The following is a 9,521-nucleotide window of genomic DNA, read 5'->3' as shown; positions in this document are numbered from 1 at the left end:
ATAGACAAATCAATATGTCATTCCCTCAAAAATATTATTCCCTATCTTTTATGTACTGGATAATTTTACTCTAAGATACTTAAAAACATAGAAAAATTATGCGTAAATGCGTTTTGTCAATGTTGAGGGTGGGCCAGAGAGAGAAAACAAATAGCGCGCTGACATCCTCTTTAGAAATGTTTTGTTACCTACAAAATAATGAATATAAAACATTATTTATTTATTTATTTTTTTGTTTTTTGTTAAAGCGATGTGCGAATTGTTCAGTTGTTGGGTTGGAGACTTGATGGAAGAAGCCATCTTGTGATGGAACTTCTTAACTGTTAACAATTTACCTAATCGTTTAGTATAGTGGTGCCCAACCCGCGTCCCACGAAGGTATTCTGTGCGGCTCGTCACAAATTTTTAAATAAAAAAAAATATTTTAAAAAAAGTAAAATTATATTTATTTATTGTAATGTAAGTCGTATGTAAGTGTATGGTCGTAAGTAATGTATCGTAATGTCGTTTGATATTAAATTCTTTAAAAACTGAAACCGTTTCACGGCACACAAGACAAACAGCTTTTCCATTAATTTCAATAAAAAAGTAATTTATTGACCATTTCTCATTAAAAATTCGGCAATCGTCATTATATTTACGCTTTTTTCTGTCGGACATTTTTATTAAACTTTAGTAGGTACCAGCACCATTTGCGTTTCAGACGCCTACTATAGGATAACAGGGATGTAAAAGTAACCAAGTTACCGTTACTTTACAAAGCAAAAAGATAACTTGATTACCTTTTTGTTAATCAAAAATAAAAGCCACATTACTTTTTGTACCTAGTACTTGTGAGTTGTGAAAATGACGTTAAATATTTAAATTTCATAAAATATACTAACAAATTGGTGATTAATTATATTTTACATAATATTTTAGCTAAAACTTTCTATAAACGCTTTCCACTCATCTATCCAACTACCGCAATTCTCTTATATCAAACTTATCTGTCTTTAAAAAGTAACTAATTCCATTGACAGATTTAAGATTTATAGGCAATATAAGTAATAGTCGCCAATTACATTAGAAGAAGCCATCACTATGTGCAAAACTTATCCGAGAGGCTTGACTCGTGAGTCGTGACACTTGACATCCCTTTTACAAAACCTTTTCGCTGTACCTAATTTAGTTGTACCCAAAGAACAGTATAATATCAGTGGGACCCTCCGGAATTTGTCCACGAATTAACTATTAAATCCATCACTGAACTTACCCTGCAGTTACCCAACACTAATCAAATAATATGTATCGTTAGGTAGAACTTACAATATTAAAAACCTATACTTAAACTTTTATACTTTGATTCATTGCTAACTCGGTCCGTGCATGATACATTAGTAAATTTTGATCTAATAAACATTCTTAGCAATAAGCATAATATAACATAATAATAAACAATTATAAATAAATAGACATACGGCATAGACCTAACCATAGACTAACATAATCTAAACTGATATTAATTCAAAGATCAATAAGGATTATTTTGAACAACTATATTTTATAGGCACAATTTATGGGGATTTTTTTTTTGCCAACATCACAAACACCTTGCATACTTACGTATGCGTATAGCGCATATATCTACGTGGCAACGTATCCCAATAATATATGTTCGTTAATTAATCAAATTTATTATTAAAAATTCATAATGTTGGAAACTTAAACTTAGATGTTACTGCGACAGTGCACTATTCGTTTCCTCCCTAAACCATCATAATATGGGCAATATAGCAAACCAATTTGTCAATAATTTAAGTGATTAGGTCTTAGGTTAATTCACTCTTACATTAACAACATACAATTTATTCAATTAAATACAACTATTCTATGTTTTGTGTGTGTGGTAGGGCCAGAGAGTGAAAACAAAATATAATGACCTAACTGATGAGTGCAGCACATCTCCTTAATATTTGACTATCTACATTCATGGATAATATTATTAATAATTTTATGAATGGTATCCATAAGCAATTACTTGTTATTATTACATCTACTATTAGATTTCCTCATCTTAACCCTTATAGTAATTTAATTTGTAGCTGTTAACCATAACTTAACTCTTGCGACAAACCTAACTATAATAAAAAATTACAATGTATGAATAAAATACGGGGTAATAATCTTGCAAACTTGCAATTTTTAAGATATTTAATATTGTTTAAGTTAAACTAAAGGGGGCGTAGGAGGTTTTACACGACTAAAAATTGAAATTGATGCGTATTAAAAAAAATCGAAATTATAGAATCAAAACTTCAAATTGTAATCAGATACGTACATATTATTCAAATTAAATAAATTGGCATAAAAATAAAAATGAGAAAAAACACAACTTAAAAATATTATAATTAGACTAACCTAACCTATATCTATAAACTATAGTAACCTATGTCCTATAATATATAAATTAATTAATACAATGAATATGTTATGCAATGATAATTTTAAATAATAATAATATTGAATCAATTATAATTTAAATAGAAAACTCTTCGAACTAAAATTTACGTATAGAGAAGTATAAATTGACGATTATAGTTATTATTTATAAATTATTAGTTATTACTTTATTAGTCATTTCATTATATTATCAACACAAAAACTTAAAACAGTCATAAAATAAGAAATCTAAATTCAAATATGAATATAAATTACAAAACTGATATTTCTCACTAATTAATCTTTAATATTAAAATATTGTGAAATCATAATATAATAATATGTCACGTAATCACGTCGAAGTCAGCAAAATGTACCTTACTAGTGTTACTCGTATTGCCTATATATGTGCCGCGACGGTTGTTGAGCGGAAAATCCTGAAAAGAAACAGAGGGCCAGTGTTGGGATTAGATAAGTACTTTTTAATCTAGATAAAGATAAAGATAACAGGACAAAAATGTATCTAGATAAAAGATAACACAATTTAAATTTATCTAGATAAAGATGAAAGATAAATACATTATTATCTAGATAACAAGAAAGATAAATTTAATTTTTTTAACACATTGAAATCCAAAACATTTTAAGAGTACACCTTTGATACTACTTAGTATTTCAATATTATATAAACATCGGCTATATAAGTAAATTAATGTTAGCAGTAGACATTATTATTGATAAATAACTAAGGTATAACTGAAAAAACATTTTTTAAATAAAGTATCAAAATCAAAAAAAAACTACACATTTTACACGATTCGTAATAATGTAATGTAGGTATATTTGACCACAGTGTCCGGGCCCCTAATGAAAATGTCAATAATAAAAAATAATACTTGTATAATAAATAACATTATTATGAACATATTTTTTTTTTTTACTAAGATGACTCGACAATTCAAATTTAAAGTATTAGCTAGTTATCAATTTATCATACAAATAAATTGACAATCAAAATGTGTATTATATTTTTTTGTATAGAAATGAATTTATCTAGATGAATGATTTCTTTATCTTAGATAATAATTTAGATATAATTCAAATATTTATCTAGATAAGATAAAAGGTAACTAAATATTTATCTAGATAAGTCTCAACACTGGTTTCTGCCATGCCCGGTTGGGAGATGACTGCTTAATGTAGTATTATTGCCTAAAATAAGCAATATTTATTCTCTTTCATTCAGGCGTAGTATTGCTAATATTTGGGGGTAAAAATTATATTCAAATTTATTATTCAGCCATGTTACAAAATATTTACATTCAATGAAAAAATGGTTAAATATGCATTTTATATTTTGAAAAGGGGGAAAGTTGGTAATTGTTCTGTAGGTGTTGAGTATAACTCATCAGTCATCACCGTAAAGCATGTGTTCAATTTGAATCCAATGATAAACCATTGGAAACAAAAAAAAAAAAAAACGATTCTGAGCGAAAAAAATCTGCCTATAATATTACTAAGTTTATATAAAATTTTTATGACAAAATTTTGGTATTACAAGTTTCAGTTGGTGAATGCGGCGATTGTCAACTGCGCCCAAGGTACAGGTAAGCCTAAGATCATACATGTAAATTGTGCCCGAGTTTTTATCAAAAGTAAAAAGGTGACATGTAAACTTTTAAAATTAAATAGGTAGGTACATTTTCAAAAAATTAAAGAAAATTACAAAATTTCTAATATAGAAAATAAAGTATAATGATCATTGGTTGAGAAACAGGTATCAGAAATCACACTCTAAGTTGAAAATCAAAATACTTTTATTGCATCAAAAGTGATGACGGACAAAATAAATCAAAACATTATTTTAGCTCCGTTCAGAATTTAAAATATGAAAAAATAAAAATACAATGAATCTTATGAAGCATTAAGTCGTTATTATACGTTTTACATAAAAATCGATCGAAAATATAAAAATAATTTATTAGTTTATCATCAACTCTGAAAATCTCATTAAGAAATTGATTATAAAAAAGTTAATTTAGTACCTTCACTTAGAACTTTATTCATTCTTCAGAATCGTTTATATAAATGGTGCACACAAAATATACAATTTTGTATCTATTACACGTTAAACATGCGTATCTTAGTGTCACATTAAAAAATAAATATAAATAAAATACATACTATTGTTTAATCAATATAATATAATATATTAACTCCAAAATAACTAATATATGTATTAACAGACCACAACAATGTTTATAACTATAATTACATGTCTTCATGTAAGATAAATATTATTTTTCATTAGTTTTTTCAGATAAATATTTAAAAACTTTATATACATTAATCAATTATATGCATTTTGTCATTTCGATTTAAATATGTGAAAATTGTTTTATTCAGTTCAATATAAAATATATGGGCCATATCGTTAACATAATTGACAACTTATTTACTTAAGTACTCGTCTAATATATGCTATTCCATAGAAATCCTAGTCCTAGTTAGCTATCACCGTGGTTATCTTTACTAGCAGTCAGTATATAACCGTGGCCTGCGACTTAGGACTTCCAGCATTCCTAGCATCCCAAGTATATAATGATTTATGGTACTGTATTCTGGCAGGTATACCTTCAGTCATATTTGTGTCTCGTTAATCGTTTTTGTTCAACGCATGACCTGAAAAACCGATGGCGGCATTGAATCATAATATATAGTTTGATAAAGAATAAAACATTATGTAACACATTAACCTTTGCGGACAATGAATGAAATATTAAAACGTAATTAGTTTTTATTATGCGATGTTTATTTTGTGGTTCATCCTTTTAATATATTATAAGCGCGAATACAATTTACGTTACTGCCCAGTGCTCAATATGCGAGCCATACGTCTAAATCTATTGATCACATTATTAAAAGTGCTATACCTATAGTGTTTTTTTTTAACGAGTGAAAAATAATGTGAAATACAATGAAGGTTTAAAATTTTAAATATTATAATAGAACAAGGATTTTAATATTAAACACATAATAGATTAATTTCGTATATTATCGGACAGACCTCGGAAGCATCAATTCTATATTCGATCATGTATATTAGCATTGATTATAGAATAAATATTATACTATAATCAATGATATTAGGTATATCATGGATTATGCCCTACACAGATTATATTATTTTACAGTATTACAGTAGGTACCTTGCTAAGTAGCTACCTACCAGTATCCCTTAATTTTTAGTGTGCAATTTACATCGTTTAAATTTCAGTTATCTGGACACTTATATTACATATATAATATATTTCAATATTATACCAAATATTAAGGTAATATTCATTAATTTTTATAATTAATTACAATTTAAATATACGTAGGTATTCACTGGAATGGTGGGAGGATGTTGTGATAACAAAACACGAATTAAGTGTTATAAGTTTTAGATATAATATTTGTAGGTATAATATATTATATAGGTACTTATAGCCATATTATAGGTCGATAAGATATTTTGAGAAAATAGTGAAATTACAATATTGTTGTTGATTCAATGTTATTGTTCTTTTTTTCCTTTTTTTTTATTGAAACTTTGTAGGTTTACAATTTATTTCAACATAACTATTATTCATTAAGCAGTATAATAATTTAAACCATAAATATTTAACATTTGAATTATATTTATTTTTATAATTTTAATTTATAACTATAAACTGTTTTCATACAAGTTTGTGTAATTTTGTTTTCTGAAAAGGTCATAATTTATTTCAATCTTTTTTATCAAGGATCTAAAACTTCTTGTTGTTTTTTATATGTATAATGCATATACATATGTATATGCGCCTCAATTTCTAAGGTTATTGATGTATTGGACTATTTATTATTATTATCTTATGATATAAAATTGCAAGCATTGAACATAGTTGTCACTAGTAAAAAGGTTAAACAATAAAATTGATAATAGGTATTAAAAATCAACCATAAAAACAATTAAATAATGGTGTACTTAGAAGATTACTAATATTACTATGGGACTCATGTTTGACCCTTAACTTTTATTTAATTTCCATATTATTTGGTAATTTAAAAAAAAAGTTTAATCCTTGTTTGGTATGATAATAGCCAATAGGTAGTAATAACTAGAGTGACTTGATAAAGATCATCAAGTCACTCTAGTAATAACTAATAAATATCATTGTTCTAATTTTAACGATCCGTTCACATTAAAAAAAGCTTACCTACACATATGCTATATTATGTATGCTTGAATAATATGGGAAATATACGGTATAATATCTGTCTCAATGTCCAATTTAACTAAAGAAAATTAAAATGAACCTTCTTATTTGTTTCGAAATAAATTTCAATAGATTCCAGTTATGATGATAACCTTGAATATAATATACATATTTTAGTTTTTACAATAAACGAAAGTGATGTAGAGTGGACAGGTGATTGATGGGGCTTGATCGAAGAATCTATCCATTGATGCGACTTTATGATGTGTGGCTTTATTTATTTTTTCATCCTGCAGGTCACAGCACCATTTACGTTTTAGTTTTCTTCCGGGGTCACCTGGGAATTTAAATATTAAATCCTTGAATATTTAAATTTAAATTCCTTAAAGATAGTAGAAATCAGCCATATAAAACGTTCTATAGAATAAACTTTATAAAATTATTGATGACACAATATTATATGTTATTCCCACTGGTAAATATTTTCTTTTATCTTGGTAAGTACAATGGATAATGTTCAATTATTTATTTATTTATGTGATATGTATTTCTTTCTTTTTCTATTATATTATTCAACAATTCAACCATGTAGAAGTACTATTTCAGTTTTAAAATGGAGCTATAAAGTTTTTAAGTGGTCCAAATATTTTCACTTACAGCAAGTTTAGTAACAGAGGTGATATTGCAACGCAGGGTGTCATGCTTAACTATGTTTCCATTGCATATAGGTAAAATAAATGTATTAAAATCATAATATAATTATTGGAGTTATTTGATTTCCTTAAAAGATTATTCCATTTTCAATAATTACGATAGTTATCAGGATGTTACATTTTTGAACCTATTTATATGTTATATGTAGGTATAAATTATATATAAGGTATCCGTAAGGGAATAATATAATATAATATAATAATAATAGTAATATAAAATTACCTAGCAACTATAGGATTACTTTAATCGTAGTTGCTGCGTACTGATACTGATGCAGTGACAGCGTACAGTACCTGCGATGCAGGCCAATAATACGATGCTTGTGAAATAAAGGCTGCATATATATTCTCCGATACCCCCAAATGGTGTCTCTACAGTTATGTGACATTAATTTTACTGTATTTTCTTAATTAATTTTCTGCATTTATTAAAGATTAAGTGTTAACTTGCGATTTTCAAAATATGTTTTATAATGACTACCTATATAACTTTTGTATGATATCATCTTGTATATTTTGATCATTGTATATTAAAAATATAGTGTGTTATTGTTAGTTATAACTTATAAATAAATAAGTAAATTATTGTTATCACTCCGTAAAAACTAAGATTAAATTATGCGGTGTAACTTAAGTTTACTTAACTATAAGGTTTATAATTTAGTTAATTAATTCAAAAACGTAAACCCACAATTCCTCTATATACCTATTAACTATCAATTAGTTTTTTTGAAGCAATAAAAATTTATTAAATTATTAAAAATTCTATAAATAAATGTTCAACTTCAATTTATAACTGTAATAATTTCCACGTTACTCCTGCACTTACGTAGAAAATAGCAAATTTTTCATTATTTTCTATCGAATATCAGAATATGTTATTATGGTTATGTTAAATACGTTTTCATTCAACTTAATATAACTGGCCCTGACCATCCATCTCGTTTACTAAACTGTTTCCTGTTTTTATCGTACAATATATACCCGACTCCGACCGGGTTGAAACTAATCCAACTATATAATATCGTAAACAAAACAGAAAATAATTTACAAAGTAACATTGAAATCGACCATCTTTATATCAAGTTTCCACGATAGCTACCAAATATACAATACAAAATGTAGATGAAATTATATCCATTCATAATAATTAATAACTATTTTGGTATCAACTATAATGGCATCCCTATAAGTTTGTACAAAAAAATCGATTTCCGTGAGTAAAAACAAAATTCATGTTAGAGCTAACATTAAGGGGTTAAATTCCTGGACGAAAAGTAACACGCGCCCGAATGCCCAAAGAATGTGTGTGAACAATTTGGTGTCAATTGATAAAAAAAACTGCGGATTTTCATAAGTAACATCAAATAAACCTTTGATCTTATGTAATTGTTGACGAAGCGTAGGTAGATAATTGGATCGTATGTATAATAAAAAAATTATCAACTTTAATCAAAACCAATCTGATTACTAATGTATGAATTCCAACGTATTTAGTCGACATAGTCCTGTATATAGTCAGATCGTCAACCGAGTGGTTATGAAAGTAGGAACAACTCAATGAACTCTGTAATATAATATACAATTTACAATGTCACGGGTTTCGCCGACCGTGAAACCACGCCGCCGACTTGAAAACGGACATAACATTTTTACGAACATACAACTTTGAGAAATAATAATAATTAATTATTTTATACAATATTATATAAATAATAACGCACACGGCGCAGTAATCGTTATTACACGAGATTGTGAAACAAAAAGTAAAAACAACGAAAAATAGAGCGGACGCGGCATTAGCGCAACTGAGTTATATTTTAACGAGCTTATAGTGAATGATGCAGCACTAGATAGATTAGTGAGTTATGATTATGATTATTATTGTTATTATTATTATTATTTATTATTATTACTATATATTATCTTTGGTGCGTCGCGATTTCGCGAACCGCTGAAGTTATATAATATAGGGACGAGCGATGATATTGTGGTTAATAAATTAGTATTTAGATCGATTTATACAGGAATAGATCCAATAAAGATGTATTACATTATATTTATTAAATATGCAAAGAAATACACTAAAATATAACTTCTTAATGTATGCATTATATATATATATACGTGCGTGTGTGTGTCTGTG

Source organism: Diuraphis noxia, unplaced genomic scaffold (genome assembly GCF_037042655.1).
Source record: "Diuraphis noxia isolate RWA-SAM2 unplaced genomic scaffold, SU_Dnox_SAM2 contig0004, whole genome shotgun sequence".
Taxonomy (NCBI): domain Eukaryota; kingdom Metazoa; phylum Arthropoda; class Insecta; order Hemiptera; family Aphididae; genus Diuraphis; species Diuraphis noxia.
This window is presented reverse-complemented; position numbering follows the sequence as displayed.